General features: G+C 42.1%; 1 pseudogene; it reads right to left on the bottom strand.

Annotated features, from left to right (window-relative positions):
* Positions 1 to 22,275, bottom strand: part of LOC132654514 (baculoviral IAP repeat-containing protein 1a-like) — a 79,875-nt pseudogene that overhangs the window by 53,530 nt on the left and 4,070 nt on the right.

Here is a 22,275-nt window from a genome sequence, read left to right as displayed (position 1 = left end):
GTGGCAATACCACGCACAGGAGACAAGAGTTTACACAAGACTCTTGGTCCTTCCGTGGGGTGGTCAGCAACAGTCAGCAATAGTCGCTGAAGGTTCCTGTGCACCGTGTGCTTTGATGAACCTCTCCCAAACCATGATCCTGAAAGATTTGCCATCAGGATCTGCAGTAGCAGCTCCATGAGGGCAGAGATTTCTTTCCGTTCTGGACAATGATGACATACGGGACATTCACAGACATAGGCAACCAACAAACAAGCAATTGCTTACAGAGTATATCGGAAGAATATACTTGTAGCTGGGGCAGGATGGAAGAGCAAACTTAGGAGCCTGTATGTAAGGCAGATTATGAAGAATCCCTGTCTCTGCTCACATTATTGCCAGCTCTCCTTCCCTAGAAATAGGAGTACTTCATCTGTGACACTCAGGCAAGGCTGGCAAGAGAAGACAATGCGTTAAGACCAGGTGGTTTGTTTTCTGCCAGTGGAATAGGCCTGTCAGATGAAGTGACCTCAGGATCCCCAAGCCCAGAGGCTGAGCACCGAGGGAACTATGGAAAGCTGAAGGTCTTATGAGGCCCCAAAGAGATCTATGACAAATGAAAATAAAGAAAAGTGCAATTCCAGAATTAGATATGTGGCAGACACAAAATTCTGACTCAGGTGCTAAAGAGATGCTCAGCATAAAGAGCACTGGCTGCTCTTGCAAAGGAGTCAGGTTTGTTTCCAGCACGACATGCTGGCTCTCGGCAACTGTATCTCCAGTTCCAGGATCCAACACCCTGTCTAGCCTCTGAGGGCACCAGGCAGGCATGTGGCACCCATACTTACATGCAGGCAACACTCACACACAGAAACGTACAAATAAGGGGGAAAACCCCCTACTGACCTGTGTAGAAAAGGCCTGCTTTGACGAGAGCTTCAACAGCCTCAGGTGACTCATGGGGCCAGTCCTTAAAAGTGTCCTTCCTCAAGTCTTCATTAGCAAAGACGCTGTCATTGCAGTAAGCTTGGGGAAAAGATGTGGGTGAGAAGAGCAGGCTTTGAAAACAAAGTTCAAGTTAGGTTTGTGTATAGGTGGAATGATGTCATGATCTGTGCTTGTGTCAGAATAATTGAGGGTGTTTAGAAGAGCAGGGAGAAATAAGAGGTACAAGAAATACCATGTTAGAACTGCTGGAGCAGAGTGGTAAACACCGGGGTATTCCATTCATTCTATTCATTTCTGTGCATGGTCACTGTGTTAAAATGTAACTTAAGACTGTCCCCTGGTCATCTAGCATCAGGATAGAAGAATATTGAGAGGAGATTCCTATTTCCAGAGTCAGTGTGAAGATCTGAGAAAGGTCATTTCTTCTGTGGCTTTCTTAAAAACAGTCATTTTCATGGCTTGCTCTTTGAGATCACCACACTGGGAAGATCACTCATCCTGGCTCTGGGCCACTGGTCTTCTCCACACTGTGAGGACTTGAAAATTAAAGTGTCCTAACCTTGGTCTGACAAGATTCTCAAGATGAAATTCTGCTGTGTTCACACATAATCTTAGATTCCCCCCTTTTTTTCCTTTTGCTTTAAGTATTTCTTTGGCATTTGGAATACTACACTTTAATTTAACCAGAAAACTATCTTTAGTGTCTAGAAACTTTTACTGACTTTTGACTTCTATTAAGCCAGAATGTCATAGCAAATAGATTCTACTGTTTTTCTTTTTTTTTTCAACAATGTATCCTATGTATATATTTTTTTTAATTTTTATTAATTATATTTTATTCACTTTATATCCCCCCATAAAGCCCACCTTCCTCCCCTCCCATTCCCACCTTCCCTCCCTCTTCTCCACGTATGCCCCTCCCCAAGTCCACTGATAGAGGAGGTCCTCTTTTCCTTCCTTCTGATTCTAGTCTATCAGATCTCATCAGGAGTGGCTGCATTGTCTTCCTCTGTGGCCTAGTAAGGCCACTTCCCTCTCAGGGGGAGGTGATCAAAGAGCACCTACTAGAATCTGTACACCTAAAGAAATTAATCAAGAGGGAGGACTCTGGCCATAATGCTCAATCTCCATCCTGAAAGGCAAAGAGGATGGACATCAGAAGAAGAAGAACACAGGAAACAAGTTAGGAGCCAACCACAGAGGGCCTCTGAAAGGCTCTGCCCTGCAGACTATCAAAGCAGATGCTGAGGCTTATGGTTACTGTTGGGCAGAGTGCATGCAATCTTATGAAAGAAGTGGGAAATAGTAAGATCTGGAGAGGACAGGAACTCCACGAGGAGAGCAACAGAACCAAAAAATCTGAGCACAGGGGTCTTTCCTGTGATTCATACTCCAACCAAGTACCTTGCATGGAGATAACCTAGAACCCCTGCACAGCTGTAGCCCATGGCAGTTCAGTGTCCAAGTGGGTTCCATAGTAATGGGAACAGGGACTGCCTCTGACATGAACTAATTGGCCTGCTCTACTGTTTTTCTTAGTTCTCACAAGTATGTTTCTCTGGTTGGAGCAGGCTGGCACTTGTGTCTTTCTTTGGCTTCCTTCTTTATCTGATAATTTCTTTCACCTATATTAGGAAGCTGTCTCAGGACTTAGAGTTCTGTGTGTGTTCATGTGTGTGCAGGTATACGTGCAGGTATATTGTTCAGATATCTGTGGAAGTCAGAGGACAACCTTCACTGTGTCTCCCTTGTTGTGAGGGGCTTTCACTTCTCTGGGGTGGTTGAAGATCCCCAGGATTCTATCTTTCCCTGCTTCCCCAGCCCTGAGATTACAAATGCACAACAGTAACACCTGGCTTTGTCACATGGTTTCTGGAGACAGTTTGCAAGGAAAGCACCCTGCACTTACTGCCCATCCCTGACCCTTAGAGTTCCTAATCAGATAAATACTTTCAGTGATTGTCTTCCCAGGAATCCTGCTCATGAATTGCTTCTTTAATAAAAAAGAGCATGCTGGGTAACACTGTAGTTACCCAAAACTTCCAGTTTTGCTATGGTTGTATTCATGATCAGGCCTTTTTGACAGTCCATTCCCCATGGTGATAATATCAGTTTTTTTTTCTTTTTCTTTTCTTTTTTTTTTTTTTGTAGACTCTTGCATATGTGGCCAAAGACACAGCTCTGCATTCAAAGACCAAGAGAACAAACATTGTCTGTGTCTTCTTTTTCCCTTTGTGTTTGTTATTTAGCAAGTTACTGGAAAAAGGTGTTTCCAGCCAGAAGGATGCCATCTCTCTCTCTCTCTCTTTTTCTCTCTCTCTCTTGCTCTGTTTTTAGATGTGTGTGTGTCTGTGTGTGTGTACACTCACTCGATTATGAATGTGTGTGTGAGTGTTTTGCCTACAGGAAGCATGTATGTATACCACAGGTTGGCTGGGGCCCCAGGTGGACAGAGAGGATGTTACATCCCCTCAAGACGAAGTTAGAAGTTGTTGTAAGCCACTACCTTGGAGACACTTTGAACTGAGCCTCAGTCCTCCACAAGAACAACAAATACTCATAACATCTGAGACATCCCTTCACCTCCTGCTTATTTGGGGGATGAGACACAATGCTTTGCCATGTAGGTTAAACTAAGCTATCCTTAAACTCATCAAATTTCTGCCTCAGCTTTCTTAGTGCTGGGCTTACAGGCATGGACCTCTATACTTGGCACTAACCTCATGCAGCCCATACTGGCCTCTAACCTGTTAAAATAGTCCTACCTGGTCATGGGCACCTCATTCCACCTTCCAAGAGCAGGAAATACAGGGAGAAGCACACTCATGTGACCATAGAATTCTTACTCTATTACAACTGTTTTCACCCATCTACTAACCCATGTTCCCATGTCTCTGACCTCTGCTGGGACTGGACTCAAAGCCTGTCCTACTTGCTATATGGATGCCCTACAACTGAGCTAGATTCCTAACATTAAGGTTTTTTTTTTTCCTTTGGATGTTGGCATGAAACACAAGGACCTTGTTCATTCTAGGCAAGTGAGTAATATCCTTAGGCCTGTCACATCATTTTAATGTGAATATTCCTTAATTTCTTAACAGCACACTATGTCACTTAAGAATGCTTTTGGGGACTGGGAATGTAGCTCAGTTGGTAGCATTTTCTCCTAGATTTCAGGAAGTCCTTCGTTCCATCACCAGCACCCAAGAAGCTCTGTCTCAGCACTCAGCAGGAGAAACAAAAGTTCAAAATTCATTTGCATTTGAGGCCAGCCTGGAATAGGAGAGATGCTCAAAAATGCTTCCAAAACATGTTATCCAAAATGTTAGCTGTTTTAAAGAAGCATCCATGACAGCGCCCACCCTACCACACTTAGCTGTGTTTACCTATGCTAAACAATGAGCCAGTTCATGGCTCCACAGTATAGATGCTTGCTGCTGAGCCTGACAAACTTTTAATTAATCCCTGGAACCCTCATGGCAGAAGGAGAGAAGCAACTCCTATGTTGTCCTCTGGCTTCCGACCTTCACACATGGACCCATGCATACACATATATGTTATGGAAATAACTGAGTGTAAATTGGGTTTTATTTTCCTTCGTTTCAGAGACAGATTTTCTTCGTGTAGGCTTGTCTGTCCTGGACTAGTTTTGTAGACCAAGCAGGTTTCAAACTCAAAGATCCACCTGCCTCTGCCTCCCTGAGTGCTTGGATTACAGGCATGTACCACAGTGACTGGCTGGGTGTCAATTTTTTAAAGATTTACTTTTAAGGATTCACTTATTTTTATTTTTGATGTAGGTGTTCTGTCTGCATGTTTGGCTGTACCACATGTGTGCAATGGCCAAGGAGGTCAGAGGACTGTATTGGATTCTCTGGAACTATACTTGCAGAGTTGTCAGCTACTACAGGGTCCTGGGAACCTAACCCGAGTCCTTCCCAGGAGCGCAAAGTACATTAACCACTCAGCCGTCTTTCCTAGCCACAAAAAAAAAAGTCATTCCATGATGGAGAAATCATTTATAAAAATATTTTTTGAAGAAAGTTGATGAGGGCTGAAGAGATGGCTCAGTGGTTAAAAGAACTTTCTACTCTTTTAGGGGACCTGAATTCGGTTCCCAGCACCCACATCAGACAGCTCACAAATGCCTGTTACTCCACCTCGAAGGGATCTGATGCCCTTTTCTGGCTTCCAAAAGCACCTGTATATGTGCAGCATGTGCACACAGAAAGAGAGAGATAGAGAGACAGAGAGACAGAGCCTGAGATACAGAGAGAGAGAGAGAGAGAGAGAGAGAGAGAGAGAGAGAGAGAGAGAGAAACACAAAAAGAAAGAACAAACAAAGACTTTGGAATGTGCCTGAGATTTTACCTGATACCATAGGTAATTCTCTTCTGACCCAGGAATTCACAAAATGTTCTCCCTGAGGAAAAGAAATTCAGGTTACTGCCTGATTGGCTGACTTACAAGATATACATCTATCTGTGGCTTGCAACTTAAGGTCTTCCCAAACTGAAGTGAATTTTCATTCGAGCAGCAGAATTTGAGCAAAGCAGCCCTTTAATTTTGGTTTGATTTCTATTGATCTTGTAAACTTTTATGCAGTGCCTAACATCAGTGAAATGGAAGCTTTCTCAGGGTCACTCTTACCACAAACCCTGCTCAACCACAGAACTGCAGTTATACACAGAGGTGTATTTTTTTACTCATGAGGAACTGAGACATGGGAAGGGAGCCTCACTCAGAAAAACCTCTCCAACCAAGCAACTCTCCCTGTGAGAAAACTGCACACCAACTGTCAGCCCATGCCCAGTCACACAATACAGTCTCCTTTGGCTTCAGTTTGAGGTGGGTTCCCACTGCTTGCCACTAGAATGTCCTTACTAGTTTAAGGGTGTAAATAATCAGGTTCAGGAGCCAGCTTTGAGTGCCCAGACTCTGCCATGTATTAGGTCAGAAGATTGAGTCAGACATCCAGATGGAGGCAGCAGGAGGTAGCTAGAGTAGTGAGTGGAATCACTCAGAGGGAAGATGAAGGAGACAGCAGAAGCAACCCAAAGCCAGCCTGGAAACTGTCTAAGTGGTTCCAGCTTCACAAGACAAGAGTTTTGTTTCCTCTCTGCAGAGAAGAGGCAGGACAATGACAAGAGAAAGGAAGAGAAACACAGAGTATTTGGGAAAACAAACAAACAAAAATGAACATCACCCTGATGAATCACATATTATTAGGTAACAAACATAGGCTATTAGAAAGAGTTGGCACTTGTAAATTACCGTCACATGAACAAATCCCTCGTAGCTTTGAATATATTGGGCAATTTCCTCTGACGATTTCTTACTTTGAAGAAATTCACATCTATAATTAAAAATATAATTAAAATATACTCCAAGTTCCTGGGGCTGTACCATTTCCCAGGACACACATCAATCTGCAGCCCTAGAGACCAGCACAGATCAGGGACCAACAGGTGAAACCTCCCCCACCCTTCCCCATCTACTGGCCTGCCAGCCATAGTAATGAGTTCTGCCAGAGTGCTTGAGCTCCACTTCCCTGTGAGCTCTAAACCTCAGTTTCCCCGGCCTGTGCCATTTCCCGGGACAGGCTCCGATCTGTGGCCTTGGAGATCAGCATTGATCAGAGAGCAGCATCAAGGATCAGAGAGTAGCAGACCAGCATGGATCAAAGAGCAGCAGGAAAAGCATAAGACTGAGGCCATCTGGGACCAAGATCTCCACCTATAACTCCAGAGACCTGCTACCATCAGAGACCACCAGGCCTGCTAATACCAAAGTCAACCAAATTACTCAGAATCAGTGAAAGAACACAAGCAACAAATCCCAGGGCCATGTGACATCACCAAAACCAACTATCCTACCACAGCAAGCCCTGAGGACACTATCACACCATAAGCACAAGAAAACAGTCCTAAATCTGATGTTGTGAAAACAAATGATTAAAGCCTTAAAAGAAGTAAATAAATCCCTCAAAAGAAATTCAGGAAAATACAATCAAAGAGGTAAAGGAACTGAATAAATCCCTTAGAGAAACACAGAAACAACAACAACAACAACAACAACAAAAAAAACAGCCAAATAGGAGAAGGAAAAGAATAAAACTGTCCAAGACCTAAAAAGGGAAACAGAAGCAATAAAGAAAACACAATCTGAGGCAATCCTGAAGATGGAAAACCTATGGAAGAGAACAGAAACTACAGACAACAGCATCACCAACAAAATACAAGAGATGGAAGAGAGAATCTCAGCTGTAGAAGATCCTATTGAAGAAATCGATTCATCAGCCAAAGAAAATGTTAAATATAAAACATTCCTGACACAAAACATCCATGAAATCTGAGACAATAGCAAAAGACCAACCCTAAGAATAATAGGAATCGAAGGAGAAGGCTCCAAGCTCCCAGGCCCAGAAAATATTTTCAACAAAATCATAGAAGAAAACTTCCCCAACCTAAAGAAAGAGGTGCCTATAAATATACAAGCCTACAGAACACCAAATAGACTGGACCAGAAAAAAATCCTCCCATCACATAATAATCAAAACAGTAAATGTACAGAACAAAATAGAATATTGAAAGCTGAAAGGTAAAAAGGCCAAGTCACATTAAAAGGCAGACCTATCAGAATTAAATCTGACTTCTCACCAGAAACTCTAAAAGCAAGAAAGGCTTGAGCAGCTATGTTACAGACACTAAGACACCGCATATGTCAGCTGTGACGAATATGTCCAGCAAAACATTAATCACCATAGAGGGAGAAAGCAAGATATTCTATGACAAAAACAAATTTAAACAATACCTAACCACAAGCCCAGCCCTACAGAAGGAAAACAACAGAGGGAAAACTGCAACCCCAGCAGGCTAATCACACCCAGATAAACACAGGAAACAAATAACCCCACAACAATAAACCAAAACAGGGAAGGGACACACACACACACACACACACACACACAGCACCACAAACACTACCACCACCATCAAAATAATGGGAATCAACAACCAGTGGTCATCAATCTCTCTCAACATCAATGGCCTCAACTCCCTGTTAAACACACATACACTCACACACACACACTAACAGAATGGATGTGTAAACAGGACCCATCATTCAGTTGCTAACAAGAAACACACCTCAGTAACAATGATAGACATTACCTCAGAATAAAGGGCTGGAAAAAGGTTTTCCAAGTAAATGGTCACAGAAGCAAGCTGGCTATTCTAATATCTAACAAAATAGACTTTCATCTAAAATTAATTAAAAGAGATGAGAAAGGGCACTTCATACTCATCCAAGGAAAAATCAACCAAGATTATATTTCATTTCTGAACATATATGGCCAAAATGCAAGAGCACCCACAGTCATAAAAGAAACATTACTAAAGCTTAAATCACACATTGAACCCCACACGTTAACAGTGGGAGGACTTCAACACATCTCTCTCACCAAAGACAGATCATCGAGACAGCAACTAAACAGAGAAATAATGAAACTAATTGATGTTATGAGTCATTTGGACCTATCAGAGATCCACAGAACATTTCATTCAAACACCAAAGAATATGCCTTCTTCTCAGCACCTCTTGGAATCTTCTTCAAAACTGACCACATACTCAGATACAAAGCAAGCCTCAACAAATATAAGAAAATTGAAATGACACCTTGTATTCTATCAGAATACCATGAATTAAAGCTAGACTTCAACAATAACAGAAACAGTAGAATGCCTACAAACTCACAGAACTTGAACAACTCTCTAGCTAATGACTACTGGGTCATGGAGGAAATAAAGAAATTAAAAGCTTTCCAGAATTCAATGAAAATGAAAGCACAACATACCTAAACTTATGGGACACAATGAAAGAAGTACTAAGAGGAAAGTTCATAGCACTATGTGCCTTCATAAATAAATGTAAAGAGCTTATACTAGCAACTTAATAGCTCACTTGAAGGCTCTGTAAAAATGGAAGCAAACACACCCAAGAGGAGTAGGCATCAGGAAATAATCCAACTCAGGGATAAAATCAATAACCTAGAAACAAAGAGAACAATACAGAAAATCAACAAAACAAGAGCTGATTCTTTGAGAAAATCAACAAGATAGACAAACCCTTAGCCAAACTAACTAAAAGAGAGAGGGAGAGTAACCAAATTAATAAAATCAGAAATGAAAAAGGGGCTATAACAACAGATACCAAGGAAATCCAAAGAATCATTAGATCATACTTCCAAACCTGTATGCCACAAAATTGGAAAATCTAAATGAAATGGATGACACTTACCAAAGTAAAATCAAGATCAGGTTAACAATTTAAATAGACCTATAACCACTAAGGAAATAGAAGCAATCATCAAAAGCCTCCCGACCAAAAAGAGCCGTGGACCAGATGGTTTTAGCCTAAATTTTAACAGACTTGCAAAGAACTAGTACCAACACTCCTCAAACTACTTCACAAAACAGAAACAGAAGGAACATTGCCAAACTCATTCTATGAGACCACAGTTACCCTGATACTGAAACCACACAAAGACCCAACAGAGAATTTCAGCTCAATCTCCTTTATGAACATTGATTCAAAAATACTCAATAAAATACTTAAACTGAATCCAAAAACACATCAAAATTATCATCCACCATGATCAAGCAGACTTCATCCCAGAAATGCAGGGATGGTTCAACATATAAAAATTCATCAACCTAATCCACCATATAAACAAACTGAAGGAAAAAAAAATCTCATGATCATCTCATTAGATGGTGAAAATGCCTTTGACAAAACCCAACATCCCAAGGGGGATCCAAGATGACAGTGACCAGCGGCATAGTATCTGAGAGGCTGAGGACCTGAAACTCCAAAATTGGTGAGTGGAGGGGCAGCTAAAGCCTGAAAATCGACAATGAGGCTTCCTGAACAAGAGGGGGCATCACATGAGTTGAGACCTTTAGATTCAGGTCACCGGAGGACTTCTCTGGGGACAGAGAGAAGCGAACTTTTGAACCCTTTGCATTTCCCTTTTTCGGGCCTCCCTCCCCTCGGAGTTGGCCCACAGTGCCAGAGATTCTCAGCACAGAACTCTCTGCCTGGGGACTGAGACAGCAGAGGCAGAGCTCCTATCTCCTCAGCTGCCTGGCTGCCAGCCTTACCCACCTTCCGAGTCCCAGATCCAAGATACCAGCCTTCCTGGTCCCAGGGCCTGGGTCTGCAAGCAGCTGTACAGACTCTGCAGGGCCTGCTAGCCAGTGACTGTATGTCCCCTCATTGGTGGACAGCTGGCTGTACAGCCACCAAAAGAACCAAGTACAACAGGTGCCAGGCCACCTAGGTCTGTGGACCAATGTTGTGGTCCCCCAGGACTTCCCAGCAGGCACCTTAACCAGCCTCCTATTCTGATGCTGCGGTTGCACTCCCTACTTTGGTGGTTGCAGCACCACTGAGCTGACGGAGCTCATCCTCCCATGTTTGACTCAGCAGGTCCAAACCTGGGAGTAGAGAGCAGGGGTACCAAGGTGGTTGCCGATTTGACCTGCTAGAGAGAGAGTGTGCCCTCAAGTCCCTGCAGAGCCCCAGATCCAGGGTCCTTCTAAGATAGCAGCTGGTCATCAGATCCCTCCCATCCACACATCCACTGTGGGAAACAGAGGGATTCTTGGGACACTGAAGCCCCTGCTCTGCAGGGTCCACCAGTGGAGTTCAGGCAAATAACATCTGGAGCTCAGACAGAGCCAGATACCAGTAGCCTGTAGGACACTGAGGTACTCGGGGAATTTTCATAAGCAATTATCACCAGCCTGTGTGACACTTTCAGTGCCTGCAACCCCTTTGGTGCCTGCAAGGCAGCACCCCTCCCACACACTCAAGGCTTCTACATTATTTACCCCCCTGTCTCCTTAAGGTACAATTCCGGCCATGTGTGAACACACACCCTTGCCCAAACTTGTCCTGCTGTGCTCTAGGACTTTCCTCCCACAGGTACAGCTGAAACACCAATGCACATGCTGAAACCACTGGACCTCTCTCATCTTCCTGAAGAATTCTCCAGACTCCAGAGAAAGACCATACAGTCTGAACTGCAGAATCCAGGAAGAAACAGTGAATGTTACAGATAAGCAAATGGCCAGAGGTTGGTGAAAGAACACATCCAACAAAAATCAGGACATTATGGCTTCACCAGCAACCACCCAAATCAATGGCTATCCAATCCATCTGAAACAGGAAAATGACTGTAAAGCTATGCTTACCCAGTTATTAGAGGCACATAAAGAGGAAACAAACAGATCTCTCAGAGAAATACCATACAAATAGAGACAGTTAAAGAGGAAATGAACACATGTCTCAAAGAATTGGCCACACAAGTGGAGGCAAATAAAGAGGAAATGAACAAAGCTCTCAAAGAAACACAGTCAAATATAGCCAAACAAAAAGAGACACAAGTAGAGGCACAATTACTGGAAAAGAGAGAGGAAACAAACCAAAAAAATTGAGGCCATCATACAGAGACAGGAATCTACCTTCAAAAAGATGAAGGAAATGGTGCAAGGCATAAAAACAGAATTAGAATCAATAAAACACACACACACACACACACACACACACACACACACACACACAGAAAACTTCTAACATGGACTCTATTGCCTGGTTTGGATCAGCTCCCCATGGCAGGACTGCGTTTCCTGGCCTCGGTGGATGAGGATATGCTCAGTCCTGATGTGACTTGATGTCTTGGGGAGGGCTGATAAAAGGGAAGAGGACTCTCATTTTCTGGAAGGAAAGGGAGAGGAGGGAAGGAAGAAGGGGGTGAGGAGATTGGGAGGAGAGGAGTGAAGGGTCACCCTTATGATGTAATACAAATGAATTTAAATAAAATAAAATTTTCTTTATTAAAAAAACTCTATAAACAGAGATGTTCTACACTGCAAAGACCATTTAATAAAACCTCTCAAATTATTGGACTTTATACATTACTAATACTGTCAGGAAAAATACTTGCAAACACAAGACCTGAGTAGGTCCCAACCAGATGGAGAACCAGCACTGAGCAGGGAAGTGGACACAAGGACTCTAACCAAGAAGCTATTTCCAACTGATCCCTGCTGATGAGGGGACAATCAGTCTCCAGTGCAGTGTCCCTGGGTATAACCACACACTTCAGGGCAGGCCTATGCCCAGGAATACTTGCCAACACAAAACACACTCTGTGTTTTTTGTTTTGTTTTGTTTTGTTTTGTTTTTTTGGTCATACTAGTTTTTTTGATTGTTATGATTTTCTTGTGATGAGGGGCGAATTCAAAGAATAATAAGAATAGACAAAAAAGTCCATACCAGGGACACCAAGATGGCGGCGAGCAGAGCGCACCGTTTTGGAAGGCAGAAGACATGAATCTCCGTAATTGGTGAGTGGAGAGTCAATCAAAGCTAGAATTTGGAGTGTGGGGCTTTCTAAAGGAGAGGGGCCACCACAGAAGTGTGGAATGCTAGTAGATTTAGATGGGGCACGGACTTCTCCGGGAAGGAAATAGGGCGCTTCCCTTGTCTGGGGCTCCCGCGGGGAAACCCGCACACAGCACCAGGCAGCTGAGCACAAAACTCACATCCAGAAGATCAAGGCAGCAGAGACAGTGCTCCGGGCCCCTTACAGCAGCGGTCTGCTGTAACCACCTGTTGAACACGCGACCCCTTCTGGGACACGTCCCGCTTGGGGCCCTCTGGTCCAGAGGATCGTCCCCTCCCCCATCCCGCTGACGCGATCCCGCGGTTTAGACAGCAGCAGGAAGTGCAGCGGAGCTCACGCCCCAAGCGGCCAGAGCGCAATAACCCCAGAAACCTCCACACAGGAGGAGCGCAGGCCCAATCACAGAGCTCCAACCACTGAGCGCTAACCACAGAGACTCAGATCCACAATACAATTCTTCCTGGATACCAAAGCCGCAAAGCTCAGTGCCTGGGACCCAAGACGGGTGGAGGCAGGGAGGCAGGGCTCCAGACCCCACCGCAGCGGAGAGCAGTACTGAGTGCTGACCGCCACCACTCAGAGGAGAACACACCCGACCTAGAGCCCTCTTGCTGAGCTCTTGACCTGCAGAACACACTCCCCCCCCCCCCCACCACCACCATCACCCGGCTCTGCAGGACTGCACGCACCGCCGAAACTCCACCCCGCCAGAGCGCACGCCCAACACAGTGCTAGCCACAGAGACTCAGACCCTCAGTACAACCCGTCCCAGATCCCAAGCCTGCAAGTGGCAGCACGGACTACACAGGGCTGCCCAGCCAGTGACTCTATGGGCCATCCAACCCCTCAGTGGCAGAAAACCAGCTGAATAGACACCAAAGACCAGCAGACCTGTAAAATCAATACGCGCACGCATTCTTCAACAGCGCTTGCGATCCCTTAGCGCCTGCAACAACTTCAGTGCCTGCAAAGCACCCCTCTCACACACTGAAGGCCTCTTCATTCACCAACTCCCTGTCCCTTAGGACACACCCACAAGCACACGCTCAAACACACGCTACCCCGCATTTGCCCTTCTGCGCCTGCGAACTTTCCTTCTACAGGTATAGCTGAATAACCAACGCACACACTGAAACCACTAGACCTCACTAGACCTTCATTTTCCTGAAGAATTCTCCAGATACCAGAGAAAAACCAGTCTGACCTGCAGAATCCAGGAACAGACAGTGAACACGACAGATAACCAAATGGCCAGAGGTCGGCGAAAGAACACAACCAATGCAAATCAAGATATCATGGCTTCACCGGCAACCTCCAAAATTATTGGACACTCCAACTCAGCAGAAACAGAAAAAGAAAATGATTTTAAAGCTATGATTATCCAGTTATTTGAGGCACATAAAGAGGAAACCAAAAAATCTCTCAGAGAAATAGTCATAGAGATTCAAACAGTTAAAGAGGATACAAAAAAATCCCTTAACGATCTGGCCTCCCAAATAGAAACAAAGACAAACGAGGTGAACGAAGAAGCTCTTAAAGAAACACATGCAAATATGGCCAAACAATTGGAGGCAGAAGCAGAGGCACTAAGAGAGGAAATAAACAAAAAAATACAGTCCATCTTGGAGACACAGGAATCCACACTCAAACAGATGAAGGAAATGTTGCAAGACATGAAAACGGAATTAGAAATAAGAATAAAGAAAACACAAACTGAGAAAACCCTGGAACTGAAGAACTTAGAGAAAAGAGAAGGAATCTCAAAGGTAAGCATCACTAATAGAATTCAAGAGATGGAAGAGAGAATCTCGGGTGCTGAAGATAAACTCACAGAAATTGATACTTCTCTCAAAGCAAAAATAAAATCAGAAAAATCCCAAACACAAACCATCCAAGAAATCAAGGATGCCATGAAAAGGCAAAATATAAGAATAATAGGAATTGAAGAAGAAGAGGAGTCCAGGTTACAAGGTCTAGAAAATATTTTCAAGAAAATCATAGAAGAAAATTTTCCCAACCTAAAGAAAGAGATGTCCACAAACATACAAGAGGCCTACAGAACACCAAATAGACTAGACCAGAGAAGAAACTCCTCACGCCACATCATAGTCAAAACACTTAATCTACAGAACAAAGAAAAGATACTAAAAGCAGCAAGGGAAAAAGGCCAAGTAACATATAAAGGCAAACCTATCAGAATCACACCGGACTTCTCATCAGAAACTATGAAAGCCAGAAGAGCCTGGGGAGAGATCATGTGGGCCCTAAGGGACCACAGGTGCCAACCTAGACTACTTTACCCAGCAAAGCTTTCAATCAACATAGATGGAGAAAATAAAATATTCCACGACAAAACTAAATTTAAGCAATATTTGAACAGCAACCCAGCCCTACAGAAGATACTAGTAGGAAAATTCCAATCCAATGAAAACAAACACACCCAAGAAAACATAGGGTAAAGATAATTTCCAACAAAAGACAAAAGCAAACAAGCAATGATTCACAGTAACATCGCCAACCCCACAATAATAGGAAATAACATTCAATGGTCATTAATATCTATCAACATCAATGGACTCAACTCTCCAATAAAAAGACACAGACTAACAGAATGGGTGCGGAAACAGGAACCAACATTCTGCTGCATCCAAGAAACACACCTAAGCAACAAACATAAACATTACCTCAGAGTAAAAGGCTGAAAAACAGTTTTTCAAGCAAATGGACCCAAAAAACAAGCAGGAGTGGCTATCCTAATATCTAATAAAATAGATTTTCAACCAAAACTAATCAAAAAAGACATAGAGGGGCATTACATTTTCATCAAAGGAAAAATTCACCAAGAAGACATCACAATTCTAAACATCTATGCCCCAAATACAAGAGCACCCACATTCACAAAAGAAACATTATTAAAGCTTAAACCACACATTGATGGCAATACCCTAATAGTGGGTGACTTCAACACCCCACTCTCACCAAGGGACAGATCAACTAGACAGAAACCAAATCGGGAAATAAAAGCACTTACAGAGTCCCTAAATCTTTTTTTTTTCTTTTTTCTTTTTTCAATGCAGTTTATTCAGGAACATTGAACAATCCTCGGACCCCGGGGAAAGCCAGCCCACAGCTTAAATAGCCTCTGGGTAGCCAACCCAGGCGTGCCACGGGGGCAATGCAGATAGGTCCACATACATGGAAGCAAGCCAGATCCTTGGCCTTAGCCAAATGTGGAGTTGTTCCTGACAGAGAGCACTCACCATCGGGAAGGTGGAAGGCGGAAACCAGCTCCATCTTTAAGGCATAGCATTCCGCAGCTCTCTACAGTTCCCCCTTAATGGACCTAATAGACATCTACAGATCTTTCCACCCAAACTTAAAAGAGTATACCTTCTTTTCAGCACCTCATGGAACCTTCTCCAAAATAGACCATATAGTTGGTCACAAAGCAAGCCTTAACAGATATAAAAAGATTGAGATAATCCCTTGTATTCTGTCGGACCACTATGGACTAAAGCTGGACATCAACAACAATGGAAACAACAAAAAGCCGACACGCACATGGAAACTGAACAACTTGTTACTCAATGACAGCTGGGTTAAGGAAGAAATAAAGAAAGAAATTAAAGACTTCTTAGAACTCAATGAAAATGAAGGTACAACATACCCAAATTTATGGGACACATTGAAAGCGGTGCTCAGAGGAAAATTTATAGCACTAAGTGCCTACAAGAAGAAATTTATAACATCACATACAAGTAACTTAATGGCCCAACTGAAAACCCTAGAAAAAAAAGAAGCAGATACACCCAAGAGGAGCAGAAGGCTGGAAATAATCAAACTCAGGGCTGAAACCAATCAATTAGAAACAAATAAAACTATTCAAAGAATCAATGAAACAAAAAGCTGGTTCTTTGAGAAAATCAACAAGATAGACAAACCCTTAGCCAAGCTAACTAAAAAGCAGAGAGAATCTATCCAAATCATCAAAATCAGAAATGAAAACGGGGACATAACTACAGACACTGAAGAAATCCAAACAATCATTAGGTCATATTACAAAAGTCTATATGCCACAAAATTTGAAAATTTAAACGAAATGGACAATTTTCTTGATAGATTCCATCTACCAACATTAAGTCAAGATCAGATAGAAAGACTGAATAGCCCTATATCCCCCAAGGAAATTGCAGCAGTCATTAACAGCCTCCCCTCCAAAAAAAGCCCTGGGCCAGATGGTTTCAGCACAGAATTCTACCAGACCTTCAAAGAAGTGCTAATACCAATTCTCCTCAAACTATTCCACAAAATAGAAACAGAAGGAACATTACCAAACTCATTCCATGAAGCAACAGTTACCTTGATACCCAAACCACACAAAGACCCAACAAAAAAAGAGAACTTCAGACCTATCTCTCTTATGAATATTGATGCAAAAATACTCAATAAAATACTTGCAAACCAAATCCAAGAACACATCAAAGATATCATCCACCATGATCAAGTAGGCTTCATCCCAGGCATGCAATGGTGGTTCAACATACGGAAATCCATCAATGTAATCCACCACATAAACAAACTGAAGGAGAAAAACCACATGATCATCTCCTTGGACGCCGAAAAAGCATTTGACAAAGTCCAACACCCATTCATGTTTAAAGTATTGGAGAGATCAGGGATACAAGGCACATACTTAAACATAGTAAAGGCAATATACAGCAAGCCTACAGCCAACATCAAACTCAATGGAGAGAAACTTAAATCAATCCCACTGAAATCAGGGACAAGACAAGGCTGCCCACTCTCCCCATATCTCTTCAACATAGTACTTGAAGTCTTAGCCAGAGCAATAAGACAACTAAAGGAGATCAAGGGGATACAAATTGGAAAGGAAGAGGTCAAAGTGTCCCTATTGGCAGATGATATGATAGTATACATGAGTGACCCCAAAAATTCAACCAGAGAACTCCTTCAGCTGATAAACACCTTCAGCAAAGTGGCTAGATACAAAATCAACTCAAAAAAATCAGAAGCCCTCCTGTATACCAAAGACAAAAGGGCCGAGAAAGAAATTAGGGAAACAACACCCTTCACAATAGCCACTAATAACATAAAGTACCTTGGGGTGACACTAACCAAGCAAGTGAAAGACCTGTTTGAGAAAAACTTCAAGTCTCTGAAGAAAGAAATCGAAGAAGATCTCAGAAGATGGAAAGATCTCCCGTGCTCATGGATTGGTAGGATTAACATTGTGAAAATGGCCATCCTGCCAAAAGCAATCTACAGATTCAATGCAATTCCCATCAAAATACCAACTCAATTCTTTTCAGACCTTGAAAAAAAGATTCTCAGCTTCATATGGAGAAACAAAAAACCTAGAATCTCCAAAACAACCCTATACAACAACAGATCATCTGGAGGTATCTCCATTCCCGATCTCAAGCTGTACTACAGAGCAATAGTATTAAAAACTGCATGGTATTGGCATAGAAACAGAAAGGAGGATCAATGGAACTGAATTGAAGACCCAGAAATAAACCCACGTACCTATGAATACTCAATTTTTGACAAAGCAGCCAAAACCATTCAATGGAAAAAAGATAGCATCTTCAACAAATGGTGCTGGTCTAATTGGATGTCTATATGTAGAAAAATAAAAATAAATCCACATTTATCACCCTGCACAAAACTAAAGTCCAAGTGGATCAAAGACCTCAACATAAAACCAGATACGCTAAATCTGTTAGAAGAAAAAGTAGGGAACAGCCTAGAACTCATTGGTACAGGAGACAACTTCCTAAACAGAACTTCAACAGCACAGGCTTTAAGAGCAACAATCAATAAATGGGACCTCATGAAACTGAAAAGCTTCTGTAAAGCAAAGGACACCATCATCAAAACAAAACGACTGCCTACAGATTGGGAAAGAATCTTCGCCAACCCTCTATCTGACAGAGGGCTAATATCCAGTATATATAAAGAACTAAAGAAGCTGAAAAGCAGCAAAACAAGTAATCCACTTAAAAAATGGGGAACAGAGCTAATCAGAGAATTCTCTGTAGAGGAATATAGAATGGCAGAGAAACACTTAAAGAAATGCTCAACCTCATTAGCCATTAGGGAAATGCAAATCAAAACGACCCTAAGATTTCACCTTACACCCATAAGAATGGCCAAGATGAAAAACACAAATGACAACACATGTTGGAGAGGTTGTGGAGAAAGGGGAACCCTCCTCCACTGCTGGTGGGAATGTAATCTGGTACAACCACTTTGGAAGTCCATCTGGCGCTTTCTCAGACAATTAGGAATAGCACTTCCTCAAGACCCAACTATACCACTGCTAGGCATATACCCAAAATTTGCTCAAGTACACAATAAGGACATTTGCTCAACCATGTTTGTAGCAGCTTTATTTGTAATAGCCAGAACCTGGAAACAACCCAGATGTCCATCAACGGAGGAATGAATACAGAAATTGTGGTATTTTTTACACAATGGAATACTACTCAGCAATCAAAAAGGAGGAAATCATGAAATTTGCAGGCAAATGGTGGGATCTAGAAAAGATCATTCTGAGTGAAGTATCCCAGAAGGAGAAAGACAAACATGGAATATACTCACTTATATAGACCTAAAAGATAGGATAAACATAATGAAATCTATACACCTAAAGAAGATAGTCAAGAAAGCAGACACGAGGTATGATGATCTATCCTCATTTAGAAAGACAAATGGGCTATGCATTGAACGTATGACAGGAGTCTACCGCAGAAAGCATCTGACTCTACCTAGCAGTGCTTTAAAATAGATACTAAGACTCACAACCAAACCTTCGGCAGAGTGCAGGGAATCATATGAAAGAAGGGGAGTTTGATGTGGAAAGGATAGGAGCTCTACAAGGACCAAACGTATCTGGGCACAGGGTCTTTTCTGAGATGGACACTCAACCAAAGACCATGAGAGGATAAAACCTAGAACCTCTGCTCAGATGTGACCCATGATAGCTCAGTAATCAATTGGTTTCCCATAGTAAGGGGAACAAGGACTATTTCTAACAGGAACTCAATGACTGGCTCTTTGACCTCCCCACCTCCCAAGGGAGGAGCAGTACTGTTAGGCCACAGTGGAGGACTTTGCAGCCAGTCCGGAAAATACCTGACAAAAGGGAGTCATATGAAAGGGGAGGAGGTCCTACCCTATTAGTGGACTTGGAAAGGGGCAGGGAGGAGATGAGGGAGGGAGGGTGGGAATGGGGAGGGAATGAGGGATACAACTGGGATACAGAATTAACAAAATGTAACTAATGAGAAAAATAAAATTATAAAAAAAATTAAAAAAAAAAAGTCCATACCAGGGTCCAAATTCCAGAAAATATCTTCAAGAAAATCAAAGAAGAAAAATTTCCCAATTTAAAAAAAAAGAGATGTCCATAAACATATAAGAGGCCTATAGAACACCAAATAGACTAGACCAGAAAAGAAATTCCTCATGTCACATCATAGTCAGAACACTGAATCTACAGAACAAAGAAAATATATTAAAAGCAGCAAGGGAAAAAGGACAAGTAACATATAAAGGTAGACCTATCAGAAACACACAAGACTTATCAGAAACTATGAAAGCCAGAAGGGCCTGGGCAGATGTCATGCAGACTTCATGGGACCACAGATGCCAACCCAGAATACTATACCCAGCAAAGCTTTCAACCAACATAGATGGAGAAAACAAACCATTCCATGACAAAACAAAATTTAAGCAATAACTACACAGGAAGCTAGCCCTACAGGAGATATTAGAAGGAAAACTCCAATGCAATGAAAACACTACACTCAAGAAAACATAGGATACAGATAATTTCCCAACAAATATTACAAGAAAACAATCAATGAATCACAGTAAGTCCACCAATTCCACAATAAAAGGAACTAACAGTCATTGGTCACTATTGTCCATCAACATCAATGGACTCAAATCTTCAATAAAAAGACACAGACTAACAGGATGGTTGCAGAAACAGGATACAACATTCTGCTGTATCCAAGAAACACACCCCTGCAACAGAGATAAACACTACCTCAGAGTAAGGGGCTAGAAAAATGTTTTTCAAGCAAATGGACCCAGAAAACAGCTGGGGGTAACTATCCTAATATCTAATAAAATAGACTTTCAACCAAAATTAATCAAAAAAAGATGAGGAGGGGCACTTCATTCTCATCAAAGGAAAAATCCATCAGGAGGACATCACAATTTTGAACATCTATGCCCCAAATACAAGACCACATACATTTGTAAATGAGACATTATTAAAGCTAAAATCATTCATCCATCCCAACACCTTAATAGTGGGAGACTTCAACACTCCACTCTCACCAAGGGACAGATCATCCAGACAGAAGCTAAACAGGGAAATAAGGGCACTTACAGAGCTCCTAAATCAAATGGACCTAATAGATGTCTACAGAACTTTTCACCCCAAATTCAAAAGAGTATACCTTCTTTGAGCACCTCATGGAACCTTCTCCAAAATAGACCATATAGTTGGTCACAAAGCAAGCCTCAACAGATACAAGAAGATTGAAATAATCTTTTGTATCCCGTCTGATCACCTTGGAATTAAGCTGGACCTCAACAACAACAGAAATAGCAAAAAGCCTACACATTCATGAAAACTGAGCAACTCTCTACACAATGACAGCTGGGTCAGGGAAGAAATAAAGAAAGAAATCAAAGACTTCGTAGAATTCAATGAAAATGAAGGTAAAACATACCCAAACTTATGGGACACAATGAAAGCAGTGCCGAGAGGAAAGCTCATAGCACTAAGTGCCTGCAAGAAGAAATTTGAAACATCCTATACAAGCAACTTAATAGCTTACCTGAAAGCCCTAGGGAAAAAAAAAGAGAAGCAAACACACCAGTAGACAAACTGGAAAAATTCAAGCTCAGGTCAGAAATCAATAAATTAGAAACAAATAAAACAATTCAAAGAATCAATGAAACCAAGAGGTGATTCTTTAAGAAAATCAACAAGATCGACAAACCGTTAGCCAAGCTAACTAAAAGGAAGAGAGAACCGAAAAGAGGGACATAACAACAGGCACTCAAGAAATCCAAACAATCATTAGGTCTGACTACAAAAGCCTATATGCAACAAAATTTGAAAATCTAAATGAAATGGACAATTTTCTTGATAGATTGCACTTAACAAAGTTAAATAGAGATCAGGCAGAAAGATTGAAAAGTCCTCTATGCCCCAAGGAAACAGAAGGAGTCATCAACAGTCTCCCTTCCAAAAAAAAGCCAGGGCCAGATGGTTTCAGTGCAGAATTCTACCAGACCTTCAGGGAAGAGCTAACACCAATTCTCTTCAAACTATTTGACAAAATAGAAACAGAAGGAACATTACCAAACTCATTCTATGAAGCCACAGTCACCTTGATACCTAAACCACACAAAGACCCAACAAAAAAAGAGAATTTTAGACCTGTCTCTCTTGTGAACATCGATGTAAAACTACTCAATAAAATACTTGCAAACCGAATCCAAGAACATAAAAAAAAATCATCCACCATGACCAAGTAGGTTTCATCCCAGGCATGCAAGGGTGGTTCAATATACAGAAATCCATCAATGTAATCCACAATATAAACAAACTGAATGAGAAAAACCACATGATAATGTCCTTAGATGTTGACATTTGACAAAATCCAAAATCCATTCATGATTAAAGTCTTGGAGAGACCAGGGATACAAGGTACATACTTAAACATAACAAAGGCAATATAGAGCAAGCCTACAGCCAACATCAAACTAAACAGAGAGAAACTTAAATCAATCCCACTGAAATCAGGGCCAAGGCAAGGCTGCCCACTCTC

This window comes from Meriones unguiculatus, chromosome 6, assembly GCF_030254825.1.
Source record: "Meriones unguiculatus strain TT.TT164.6M chromosome 6, Bangor_MerUng_6.1, whole genome shotgun sequence".
NCBI classification, from domain to species: Eukaryota; Metazoa; Chordata; class Mammalia; order Rodentia; family Muridae; genus Meriones; species Meriones unguiculatus.
This window is presented reverse-complemented; position numbering and strand designations above follow the sequence as displayed.